Source organism: Microtus ochrogaster, chromosome 8 (genome assembly GCF_000317375.1).
Source record: "Microtus ochrogaster isolate Prairie Vole_2 chromosome 8, MicOch1.0, whole genome shotgun sequence".
Lineage (NCBI taxonomy): Eukaryota > Metazoa > Chordata > Mammalia > Rodentia > Cricetidae > Microtus > Microtus ochrogaster.
In genome coordinates this window covers 34800789-34814384 of record NC_022015.1, presented here as the reverse complement: position 1 = coordinate 34814384, position 13596 = coordinate 34800789, and the positions used below count along the sequence as shown (strand labels likewise).

Below are 13596 nucleotides of genomic sequence, written 5' to 3'. Positions count from 1 at the left end.
CCTGTGTGCTGCCAGTGCAAGATCTGATTTTTGGCTTTGCAGCACTATTTTACCAGATAGGCTCTATCCCTGTCAGGAGCTCTATCCCAGGCTTTGCCTGTGTTTCCCAGTACACTAAACCAGTCTCCTCCAAGAGCTCCCTCTCCCTGTCATCCTCCTTCCCCCAAGCATGAAAATTTCCTTGTTGGTTCAGCTGCTACAAGTGTAGCCTTGGCTCCTTTAGTGGCTACCAGGCCAGTTCTTACAAGACTAGTTGCTATGGGCCTTGAGATCTAGAAAAATGACTTCTAGGGTTCCCCTGTCACATCTGCAAATCACCCCTGGCCATTTCTGCAGATATCAGTCTCACCCTTTTACATAGGGCTATCCCTGCAGTTAAGGCCTTTCTCAACCCACTCTCTCTGAAGCCACTAGAAGCCCCCATCTCTGCCATTGAGTAACATAATAAAGCCATTGCTCCAGCACCCTATTGCTGTGTTGTGTCTCTTTTCCTCTGGTTGTGGAAGGGTACATTGGGATAACACCTGTGGTCACAGTGCATTTCCGGGTAGACCATAGGCTGTAGTGGTATTTCAACTGTATTTTATTTTATTTTATTTTAGTTAAGATTTATTTATTATGTATACAGTGTTCCACCTGCAGGCCAGAAGAGGCCGTCAGATCTCATTACAGGTGGTTATGAGCCACTATGTGGTTGCTGGGAACCGAACTCAGGACCTCTGGTAGAGCAGCCAGTGCTCTTAACCACTGAGCCATCTCTCCAGCCCTTATTTTAATAAATAAAGACTGTCTGAAGATCTGAGAGTAAAACAGTCCCACTGGTTAGTCTTATAGATCAGATTATGGTAACACACACCTTTAATATCATTATCCATAAGGACACACACCTTTAATCCCAGTAGCCACAGTAGTTGCCATAAAAACTGGGTGGTGCATGCCTTTAATGAAGGTGGTACATGCCTTTTATCCCAGCCCTAGAAAGGAATATAAAATGGGGGAAGACAGCTCTCAGACACAATCCCATTCTGAGATTATGGAAGGCAGGATCACTGTTTTGGTCTGAGGTCGAGGTAAGAGCCAGTGGCTGGATGTTTTGCTTTTTGGATCTTCAGGTTGAACCTCAATTTCTGGCCCTGAGATTTATTAATCATGCTTCAATAGGCCAGTGGGCAGAGTGTCCTCCTTAGCACAGCTCCTCCACTCACTACAGATGACAGGAAGAAGCATCCATGACAGCCACTCATCCCTTACTCCCCCATGCATCTGGGAAAAACGGAGAGAATTAAGGAGACACATGGCCATCTCCGCTGATTATCTCAGCTAATGTTGCTGTCACAAAATGCCACAGACCCAGTGACTTATCAACAAGAGAAGTACGTTCTTCTCATACAGGGACAGTAGTTCAAGTGTGGCAGAATCAGTGCTCTTAGGGCTTGCTAAGATATGCATGTATGTGTATGTGCATGTGTGTGTATGCACACCTGTAGACAGGTGCACATGCAGAGGCATGCATACGCAGAGGTCAGAGGCCAATGCTAGGCATCTTCTTTGATTTCTCTCCAACTTATCTTCTGAGACAGGGTCTATCTCCCTGAATCTGGAGATTACCAATTCTACTCATTCACCACAGTGAGCCCCAGAGATCCATACCCACGCGTACCCCAGTGCTAGAATTCTGAGTGCTACATACAGCTACCACAGCTGGCTTCTACATGACTGCTGGGGGTCAGGACCTCATGCTTGTGAAACAAAAGCACTTTACTGACTGTGCCATGTCCCCAGACCCATGGGGCATCTCATGCAAGTCCCACTGAGAAGGCTCCAACCTCATGATCTAACAGCCACACACTGAATGGTACTGCCTTCTGATTCCATCAACCTGGGTCTCAACAACAGAAACAAACCATTCAAACCTGGTCGTTCCACCAGGGAAAAATCTGGCTTGGTGTACTCGGGCTGCTTTGCCCCTCCCTACAGTGGCTTGAATGTCAACTATTTCCTTGGGTTCAGGCATTTGAAAACTGGGTCCGTGGTTGGTGGCGCTGTTCAGGAAGGTTAGACATGGATTTTCCTTGGAGTAAATGAGTCCCTGGAGGTGAGTCTTGAGATATTACAGCCAGGCTCCACCTTCTGTCAGCCTTCTGTTTCTTGACTAGACACAGTATGACTTCACATCTCTGCCAGCATCCTGGACTCTGTCCACAGAATGCAAGTTAGAATAAGCCCTTTCTCCCTTAAGTTGCTTTGTAATGAGTATTTGGTCAGAGCAACATGAAAAGTTCCAGGACACTCCATGTCCTGGAACTTGCGCTTCATTTTGCAGATTCTGGGAATGATGCATACAGGGTGTTTAGTTATTTGGGGTGTGGGAGAGGGAAGGTCAGAAAGATTAGTGGGGAAAATGGAGTCCATTTGTAAGAGGTGGACCAGAAGACAAAGAGCTTAGAGAGTTTGGGGGTAGAAGAGGGTTTGCTTTCAGGGAGTGATCGGATTCCTGTTCAACCAAAACCTCCAGCTCCCTCCTGCTTGCTCCGGAAAACCCTATTCCTCTCTCTCCAAACCCCATCCACTCAGAGGTTCTCAGAACAAAGGGAAGGCACCAAAAAGCCCAGTTCCGCATTCTTGGCTACTATGGTAGCGCCTCCCCTGAAGTTGCCAGCAGTCCAAGTCCCTAACCAGACCTGGGGCAAAACCCAGCTTGTGGCGAGGCAGCACCAGCCTTGCCTACAGGCTGTACAAACTCCTTGCCTCAGTTCAGGTGTGTGACTTCTGCCTCGGGGCTGGAGAACTCACCCAGGAGTGGCTTTGCTCAAATAAACCTGTTTTTTCACTTTTTCAATTTGGTTTGATCTGGTTTACTGCATCTGTGGAGAAACCTATTATCGCCCTACAGAAAACCTTTTATTTCCACTCTCAGTTGGGTCTCCAGTTTCTCTGTAGAATGTCAAATCTCAACTGCCTCCATGAAGAACAGATTCCTCCTCTAATGTGTTCAGGTTCGTGGTTCAGAGGGTCTTCGTTAGGCAGTTCGGTCCTTTTTTAGTGGTCCTTTTTAGTAGCCCATATCCCCTAAGGCAGTGATTCTCAACTTGTGGGTTGCAACGCCTTTGGGGATCACATATCAAATATTCTGCATGTCAGATATTTGCATTACAATTTATAACAGTAGCAAAATTAAAGTTATGAAGTAGTAATGAAATCATCTTCTGGCCGGCAGTCACCACTGTCTGGTCCCTCAAGATAGTCCTTTTCCCAAGGTTGGACATTTTGACAAAAGTCACCATTCCCTCAGGGGTTTTGAAGGAAGTTCTTGCTTGCTTTTAAAAAGAGACTCATTCTCCTTATCTCTGGCAAGAGGAACAAGTGGCTCTGGTTAACAGAAGACTGTGGTGCCTAGTAACTTGTTAAGGTCAATCCTAGTCTCTAGGCTCCCTCAGTCCCTGCTCACAAATCCCGCTGTTAGTATTCAGGCATCTATACTGGCCTGCTCCTAATGTCCACATGTGGGTGAGTGGGTACCCACAGAGGCCAAAAGAGGAGCTGGCGTTACAGATGGTTGTGAGCAGTCTGACATGGGTACTGGGAGCAGCATGAGCTCTTAACTGTTGAGCCATATCTCCAGACCCTAATTTGACTCTTTTAATTGGCATATTAAGGTCTGGCTTGTTAGGGATACCAAGAGTACAGTCTCTGTCTTTAGCAGTTCTGGGAACAAAGCCATCCAAATATCCATTGACATAAGAAGGAAGAATACACGTATTATATCATGGAGAGACCTGCCCGACATGATGGTGCACACCTTTAATGCCAACACTTGGAAGGCAGAGGCAGGCAGATGTCTATAGCATGAGTTCCAGGACAGCCAAGGATCTTTCTTACACAGAGAAACCCTGTCTAGAAAAACAAACAAGAAAAACAAAAAACAACAGGGATGGACTTTGAGGACATTTATGCCCCGTGAACAATTGGGACACAGATGAACAAGTGCTTAGCAACTGTACTTGTAAGAGGTCCCTATACTCAACAGTCCCACAGAGACAGAAAGCAGGGTAGGGGAGCCAAGGGCTGGGGAGGGGAGAGGAGTCAGCATTTAGAGGGGACAGCGCTTCAGTCTGGAATATGTGAAAGGTCTGGAGGTGGAAGGCAGCAATCAACATTGGATGTGTTTCATGCTGCTGAGTTAAGTGCACTTGGACATGCCTAAGATGGTGACTTTTAGGATTGCGAGATGGCTCAGTAGGGAAACGCTCATCCCTAAGACCCATTCCTGACTGGGGATGTAGTTCAGCAGTACAGTGTTTAACTAGTGCACGTGAGGCCATGAGCTCCACCCACAGGGCTACTAAAGAAAAATAATTTTAATGATACAAAAGGTTTGGTAGTACAGTTGGACCAATAAGATAGCTCAGTGGGTAAAGACAGCTGCTGGCAAGCCTGAGTTTAATCCCTACTATCCACATGGTGGAACAGGACAACCAGTCCTGAAAGGTGTCTTCTACCTAAACTCGCAAGTGTGCACAACACATATATAGACAGACAGACAGACAGACAGATAGATGGTAAATAGATTATTTTCATTTTACACATATTTTGCCACAATTTTTAAATACTAACAGTCAACTTTACTAATAATAATGTTAAAAATCAAAAAGAATTATGCAAAAATGAAAATAAAATATTGAACATGTGTTCACATACCCTAGACTTGCTAAAACATAGATCTAGGGTTGCTGGATCCAGGCAACATAAAATGGGTAGCCAGGGAACGGGAGAGGATCTACCAGGGCATTCTTTGCCCTGAAAGCTAAGTACTCACTCATTAGTGGCCATGTGAACAGAATCAAGCAGCAGTATGTGTCCTTGGTCACTGGTTTGTGTCATTCATCATCATGTTGTCAAGGTCCCATGATGCCTTCCAAAGGGAAGCCTACACAGAGGAAGGAGCGAGACTCACAATAGTGATTCACGGGCCAGAAGACACAGCAAGGGGCCTAAAAATAGTGACAACATCCTTATCTGTGAACCCTTCTGCCCTGGGATGTGATGCCGTGGTAGAGTGCTTACTTAGCCTGTGTGAGGTCATAGTACTGTCAAAGAAAAACTAACAAAGCATTGGAGGTATGACTGGGCTGGCAACATGATTTGGCAAGTAAAAGCAGCTTACTGCCAAGCTCGTCATCCAGAGTTCAAACTCTGGGACCTACATGGTCGAAGGAGAGAACTGATTCTTTTGCTTTGACCTCTGACCTCTAGACATGTAAAAGGCATACCCCCCAATACAAAAATTCACACAAAATAAAAGGAGATATAATTTTAAGTCCTTTTAAAAGAATTTTAAAATAGGTATGAATAGTTTACCTGTATGTGCACTGTGTGTGTCTGGGGCTTACAGGGACTAGAAGAAGGAACTGCATCTCCTAGGAACTGGAGGATTGGATGTTTGTAAGCCGCCGTATGGGTGCTTGGAACAGAACCCAGGTTCTCTGGAGGAGAGGCCAGTGCTCCTAAGTACTGAGCCATCTCTCCAACCCCCAATTTTAAGACATTTTAAACAGTTCAAAGCACAAAATAAAGAAAAACTACTTACATAGGGACCAACAGATGTTGTGAAACTACAGACACAGTACAGGAGGTCACCCACAAACCTTGTATTTCCTTTCTGTCACTGTGACAAATACCCTAAGAGCAACTTTGGGGGGAAAGAGGTTTATTGGGCCTACAATTCCAAGCAACTGCCTCTGAACCCAGCAGCCTGGGGTGGTAGAATCCTTCCTATTGTTTTTCTAATCTGAACCAACAACAACAAAACAGGACAGTATTGATATTGCTGCATCTGGCAGCCAGATACTTGTTATTTTGTTCCCTATGTTTATTTACAATTTTAATTGTGTCATAATTTAAAAAGAAATAGTCTGAAATGTATACTAAGGGCACATGAAAGGATAACACCCACCATGCTGTATATACTAGCTAAAATATAAATATAATCTAACATATGAAAATAAAAGGGGCCTGGGGAGATGATTCAGTGGGTAAATTGCTTGCTATGCAAACCTGAAAACCTGAGTTTGAGTCCCCAGAATCCACATAAATGCCAGAGAGGTATAGTAGCTTGTAATCCCAGCATGCAGGAGACAGAGACAGGGAGCCCTGGAACAATGTGGTGCATTAAACTAACCAAAACAGTGAACTCTGTTCAAGTGAGAGATCCTAGTCCAATATAAGGTGGCAAGCAACCAAAGAAGACACCAGATAGTAACTTCTAGCTTCATGCATGCACTCACACACATACTTGTGCATGCACCTGCCCACATTCAAACATGTATACACATATAGTGAGAAAAAATGCTTTAAATAGATAACCCAGAATTGTAAGTCAAATAAACCCTTTCTTCCCCAAAGCTGTTTTCAGTCAGGGTATTTGCCATATCAATAGAAACTAGAATACCAGGTTAGTGGGTGTTCTCCTGTACTGTTTGTAGTTCATTTACATCTGTTGGTCCCTATGTGTAGTAGGTATAGTAGCAGAAGCCTGTAATCTCAGCACTCAGAAAGCAGAGGCAGTAGGATTACCATGAGTTCCACAGTGAGTTCAAGACCAGTGTCTTATCTCAGAAGTGGGGGGGGGGAGGTGGGAATAAATACTGATTCAATTACCACTGCTGACCTCCTGAAAACACAACACACAGCCATGGTTGTGGGAAAACAACAATAAGGAAGCATTTCCCCAACTCGAGGAAGCCAAACAGCAGAATACAGACCGTGTTTCCATATCTGTGTCTGAGCACCGATGGCATTAACCCATCAGAACAAGTGAGGGGCTGGGCTAGAGGGAGTCTGCTTCCTTATAAACATATACAGTTGTCAACACAGTTTCCACGGTGGCTGCACAGTCCACATTCCCACCAGCAGAGGATAAGGGTTCCCCCTCCCCACATTCTCAATAGCATCTGTTGCTATTTGTTTTCTTCTTTTTTTTAAAGGCTATTTGTTTTCTTGATTCAAACTGGGATGAGGTAGAATTTCAAAGTGGTTTTTATTAACATTTCCCTAATGTATGGGTGTTTTTCAAGCAAACAAAGACAGAACTAACATATATAACCCAACTACAGCCCTCAGCACCATCTACCCCATGGCCTAGGTCCACATTCCACAGAGATAGCGCACACCCACAATCACTGCTGCACTCTCCAGGAAATGGGACCACCCTAGATGTCCACCAATAGATGAATGGCTAAAGAAAATACACACACAAAACTGATGAAAGTGTCTCACTAAGTGAAGCATGTCAGACTCAGAAAGACAAATACTGCATGTTTTCTCTTATTAAAGGATGTAGATATTTTGAGTAGTGGTGCGGGGTGTGTGTGTATAGAACATGAATCTAGAAGAGGTGGCTCAGGTGTTAAGGATGCTACCCGCCTGTGGTGGTTTGAATGTAACTGACCCCCATAATCTCACAGCGAGTGGCACTACTAGGAGGTATGGCTTTGTTGGAGTGGGTATGGCCTTGTTGGAGGAAGTGTGTCACTGTGGGGATGGGCTTTGAGGTTTTCTATGTTCACGATACTGTCCAGTGTCTCAGTCGACTTCCTGTTGCCTGCAAGACGTAGGACTCTCAGCTACTACTCCAGCACCACATCTGCCTGCATGCCACTATGCTCCCCATTATGATGATAACTGACTACACCTCTGAGACTGTAAGCAAGCCACACCAATTAAATGTTTTCATTTATAGGAGTTGTCATGGTCATGGTGTTTTCCACAGCAATAGAAGCCCTAACGATGACACTGCCCAAGCCTGAGGACAAGAGTCTGAATCAAAGTAACATCTAACAAGGTCTCTTGGATGCCTGTGGCCCCAGCACTGAGGGAGTAAAGAGAGAAGGATCTCTGGGGCTTACTGGTTTCTAGCATATCGAGAAAAGTAGGAGCACTAGATTCAGGGAGAGACCCTGCCTCAAAGGAATCAGGTAAAGAATGATGACATACAACATCCTCTTTTAGATACCGCTTGTGCACAAAGGCACATAAGCCACATGCCCGTGTGAGCACACACAAACTAAAGCCAGAATAATGAGAAGGGACCTTACGGGATTTGGGATGGAGAAAGAGAAGAAGATGGAATACACGTGAGGGAAGCAGAGGAAGCTATTTGGGGGTGGGGGAGAGAAAAGTTGCCAGCTAGAGAGCAGCAAGAGGATAGTAAGGGCAGTGGTGGGGTGTTATGAAAATAACATGATGAACCCACAACTTTACATTCTAACCTTAAACTTTAAAGGGGTGGACAGTAGCAGGAGGACTGCAGAGATGGCTCAGCAGTTAAGAACATTTGCTGATCCTGCAGAGGACCCTGGTTCAGTTCCCAGCACCTACATATCACTCACAACAGTCTACAAGTCCAGTTCCAGGGCATCTGGCATCCTCTTCTGGCCTTTGAGGGCATGGTATGCACATGGTGCTTATCCATTGCAGGCAGAAAAAAACTCATATATATTAAAAATAAATAAATAAAAGCCATTTCATCAGTTAAAAGTAATAAAAAAAGATAAGTATAAGAATAAACCTCTTAGGGCTGGAGAGATGGATTGGTGGTTAAGAACACTGGCTGTTCTTCCAGAGGACCGGGGTTCAATTCCCAGCACCCACATGGCAGCTCACAACTGCCTATAATCCCAGTTCCAGGGGATCCATATCCTCACACAGACAAACGTAAACATAAAATAAAAGAAAATAAAAGAATAAACCTCTTAGAGGGGCAGTGGTGGCGCATGCCTCTTTAATCCCAGCACTTGGGAAGCAGAGGCAGGCGGATCTCTGTGAGTTTGTGGCAAACCTGGTCTACAAGAGCTAGCTCCAGGACAGGCTCCAAATCTACAGAGAAACCCTGTCTTGAAAAACGAAAAAAAATAGAAAGAAAAAAGAAAAAAGGAATAAACCTCTTCCTCATGCTGGGTTGCCTTGCCCAGCCTTTATACAAGGGGAGGAGCTTAGTCCTACCTCAACTTGATAGGCTGTACTTTGTTGACACCCATGGGAGGCCTGCCCCTTTCTGAACAAAAACAGAGGAGGAGTAGATTGGGATGGGATGAGGGAGAGGTAGGGGGAGAACAGGAGGGAGGGGAAACTGTGGTTGGGATATAAAATAAATGGATAATTGAACCAATAGAAAGAAAGAATGAACATCATCCTTTTTAAAGTAAAAGAAAATGATCAGTTTAAATGGTGACACATGGGGCTGAGGAGGATAAATTCTAGTAGGGACCACCAATATGTTTTGTAGGAAGACAAAGAATTCTGCAGATGGAACCTGGAAATAACCTAGATGCCCTTCATTGGAAGAATGGATGAAGAAAGTATGGAATATATACATATTAGAGTATTACTCAGCAGTAAAAAACAAGGACTTCTTGAAGTTTGCGTACAAATTGATGGAAATAGAAAACACTATCCTGAGTGAGGTAAGCCAGACCCAAAAAGAGGAACATGGGATGTACTCACTCATATTTGGTTTTTAGCCATAAATAAAGGACAGTGAGCTTATAATTAGTGATCCTAGAGAAGCTAAATAAGAAGGTGAATCCAAAGACAAACATATAGGCATCCTCCTGAATATTAACCTTCATCAGGCGATGAAAGGAGACAGAGACAGAGACCCACAGTGGAGCACCGGACAGAAATCTCAAGGTCCAAATCAGGAGCAGAAGGAGAGGGAGCACGAGCAAGGAACTCAGGACCACGAGGGGTGCACCCATACACTGAGACAATGGGGATGTTCTATCGGGAATTCACCAAGGCCAGCTGGCCTGGGTCTGAAAAAGCATGGGATAAAACCGGACTTGCTGAACATAGCGGACAATGAGGACTACTGAGAACGCAAGAAAAATGGCAATGGGTTTTTGATCCTACTGCACATACTGGCTTTGGGGGAGCCTAGGCAGTTTGGATGCTCAACTTACTAAACCTGGATGGAGGTGGGAGGTCCTTGGACTTCCCACAGGTCAGGGAACCCTGATTACTCTTCAAGCTGATGAGGGAGAGGGACTTGATGGGGGAGGGGGAGGGAAATGGGAGACGGTGGCGGGGAGGAGGCAGAAATCCTTAATAAATAAATAAATTTTTAAAAAAAATCTGCAGATGGATGGTGGTGGCCATACATAGCAACCTGAATATTCTCAGGGCGTCTGGGTTGCACTCTTCAATGTTTGAAAGTGTGAATGTGTATTTGACCATAAAATATAATTTAAAAATAAGGGTGGAGGATGTGGTTTTTTGACAAAATGATTGCCTAGCATTCACAAGGCACTGGGTTGGATCCCTGGCACTGCCACACTGATGATGATGATGATGATGATGATGATGATGATGATGATGATGATGATGATGATGATGATGATGATGATGATGATGGTACATTTTTTTAAGTCAGGAAGGAGCCATCTGCTTCATTAACATTTCATTTACTGCTCATCTTAGAAGTCAGGCTGAGCAGCCCAGGGTGGGAATGGTTCCCATGCCTCACAGGCTGAAACAAAGAGCTAAACCTTCCCTTCTCTTTGCCAGGCAGAGGGGTCAGCCTCCGGCGACCTCCTAGTTACACCTCAGGCGGCTAGCCTGCGCAGCGTTCTGTTGTGGGCGGCAGAGGGCGCGCGCTGACAAAGCAGAGGGACCCAAGCTTGCTGCACCTGCCAGACCAGGCTGGAACAACTGCATTCTGAGGCAGCCAGGACTGCCTCAGTTGGGTGAGTCCCTAGCACTTGGAGGGAGGGTCCTGTCAACACAAGGAACTCCAGAAGGTGTCATCAGGCCAGCGCCGGTATGGTGTGCTCACCTGTGGTCTCCAGTGTCCACAGGGCCGCCAGAGGTTGGATCTTGTCCTCCCTTGGCACAGAGGTCGCTACTGGATCCAGCAGAAAGGATAGCAGCACCCTGAGAATGCTTTGCCTGTTCCAGATACTTCTAATCCCCACTCAGTTTGTGAATATATACTCTAGTGACCAGCACGCCAATAGTGTAAGACCGCCTCACACTATTGGGGATGTGAGAGAATAAGGTGCGCAGGGAGAACCCAGCACCCCATGGAGGAGGAGTAGGTTTGCAGAGCAGGTCGTGCTGAAAAGGTCCATAACTAGCGCCATTTGTATGGCAGAGCCTAGCAAGCACAGCCACAAATTGTATGTGCCCCAACATGACCATAAGTGTGTCCCAACACAAAACTTTAAACTTACTTGAAATACTTTGAATTATTTTGCAACCTGATTATATCATTTATGATATTGTGTCTAGTCTCAGAAGGGTGGGGACAGGCTGCTGGCCACACCACCCACCTGGGGATTCCAGAAAGACCTCCAGGTCCTGTACCCTGTTGCTCTAACCTAGCAAGAATCTGCCCCAGCATAACCAGAGATCTAATGGGCACTCCCAGAGTGTCCGCTCATACCCTGCCACATTCCTCCTCCTCACCTGGACACTCTCTTAGCATCCCCACTGTTTCCTCCTGGGTCTGGTAGGGTGAGAAGCCAGTTCTCTCTCTCTCTCTCTGTCTCTCTCTCTCTCTCTCTCTCTCTCTCTCTCTCTCTCTCTCTCTCTCTCTCTCACACACACACACACACACACACACACACACACACACACACACACCAGGAGACTGACAGCTCATCTATCAGCCCCACACCTGCAATCCCCAAGCTCTTTCAGGTCTGCTGCTGTCTCTTCAGGAACCTACATGTCCCACTTGCCACCTGGACCTGTCCAAGTCTCAGCCTGAGTTGCTCCTCCTTCCCAGATCCCTGCCTCCCCATTCCTTGGGCTCAAGGTGGGCAGAAAGCCAGCACATTCGCAATCCCCACATCAGCACTGACCTGAGTAATCGCAGTGGAGTTGGCCAACTTCAGCTTCAAGGGTTATCTCCAGCAGTCTGAGGCCTCTATTCAGAGCCCAGCCTGAGGCAGGGAGAGAAAGATCTGAACCCAGTGCCAACACCAAGCATCCCTGGGGCCCCTCATGCTTCCTTCCTGGCAGCACTCCCAAGTTGTTTGTTTATTTTGTGCTATTTCTGAGCCAGAGACACCTCTTCCCTCCAACCTGTATTAATCCCAGGCTAGACTCCCAGACTCGCCTTGGGCTACACAGGGAGATTTCTGCAAGCTGCTTTTAAACACCCATGGTGAGCCAAGCCAAGTAGGATGCAGCAGGGGATAGGAGAAGGTCCCTGCAGAGCCTTGCCCAGCACCCACTGCTGTTTGTGGTATTCTTCACCGAACCCACACTAGCATAAGAGAGTTCCTTTGTGTCTGCTTCCCTTTCTGGGACCTTTCATTCAACCAGCCTTCTTCCAAGCTCTTTCTTTCACTTAGAGACTGTATTCCAAGGGGAAGTTCAGAACCATCCCCGCTCCCCCAACGGGGCATTCATGTTATCTGGTCACCTCACTATTCATTCATCCAGCAGCCAAGATAGGGGCACTTTTTTGAAATGTCTGAAGCATCGTGGTAGGTGCTTGTAATCTCAGCACTGGGAAGGCTGAAACCAGCCTGGGATGCAATATAGAGTTTGGGGCCAACTTAGGTTGTATAATGAGATCATGGGGAGAGGGAAAACTAAGGATGCAAGTGGTTCCTGCTTGCAGGTGGACCAGGGTGGCCCATGACTCCCCTTTCTCTCAGATCTGCCTGACCCCTGCGTATTTCTGCCCTAGTTGTAATTACCCATGTTTTGTTCTGAGTGCTCACGTGATTGTGCTCGCACAGTGTGATGAGGTCGACAGTCCCCAGTGGGCAGGGTCTCGAGATGTCGGGGTGGGAGCAGAGGACTGTTTCTAGCTGGCTTTTCACTGGAAGCGTCAAAGACAGAATGTCATAGGTAGGGGGCAGCGCCGCCAGGGGAGCATCGTGGGTCTGGAGCACCGCCCCCAACCCCCACCCCCGTGTTCTCGGGATGAGTGACCTGAGGCAGACCACATCGCCTAGGAGCTTTTCCCGCAAGGTGGAGAGCTGGGCTCCCACCTCCAGGGGTCGTGGAGAGGACAAACGCGGACGCCTCAGGTAGGGCGCTTTGCGGGCGCGGCTCTCCCTGAGCGCGTGCCCGGGCCGCATCGGGGCTAGGGAGGCGCATTCTAGGAGAGCGTCCTCGCGTGAACAAAGGCTAGGGGAAGGAAAGAAACCAACGACAGCTCCGGTCTAGGAGGTCCGGGAGGGGAAGACCCTAGCACACAGGGACAGTAGGCACAGATCAGAGTGGTGCAAGGCTGAGGGTTCTTGGAGCCACCAGGAGCCCTGGGCTGGGAAGGCTTCCTGGAGGTGGTAGCCGCTGCATGCGTGGCCCCTTTAAGAACCGGTGCCCGAGGAGCGCGGGGTGCAGGGGACCGAGGGCGGTGGCAGAAAGACCCACGGCTGCCGCCAAGGCTCCGCACCCAAGGCCCGCTCCGCTGACGTCACCTACCCCCGAGCGGCCCACTCTGATTGGCTGCAGGTGACGTCAGGGGCTTTTTCGCTCGGCATGACCTCATCCCCGCCGGCAGCCCCGCCCTCCGCCCCGGGCCTGTCACTCGCGGCTCCCGCGGTGGCCCAGCCGGCTCCGCGGACCCCCGCCCCACCC

At 47.3% G+C, this 13596-nt stretch overlaps 1 protein-coding gene and 1 long non-coding RNA gene across 2 annotated transcripts in view; one reads left to right on the top strand and one right to left on the bottom strand.

Moving 5' to 3' along the window:
- Positions 1–4831: 4831 nt before the first annotated feature.
- On the bottom strand, positions 4832–12833 carry LOC113456524. Its single transcript, XR_003377282.1, has 3 exons — positions 12732–12833; positions 11862–11942; positions 4832–4927 (listed from the first exon to the last, which is right to left on the bottom strand). It is a non-coding gene; the product is annotated as an uncharacterized LOC113456524 (long non-coding RNA).
- Positions 12834–12969: 136 nt separating this feature from the next.
- The window catches only part of Dusp8 (dual specificity phosphatase 8), an 18224-nt gene continuing 17597 nt past the window's right edge, over positions 12970–13596 (top strand). The window contains exon 1 of the mRNA XM_026781271.1: positions 12970–13043. The gene's annotated coding sequence lies outside the window, so the exon portion shown is untranslated. The remainder of the gene's footprint in view (positions 13044–13596) is intronic.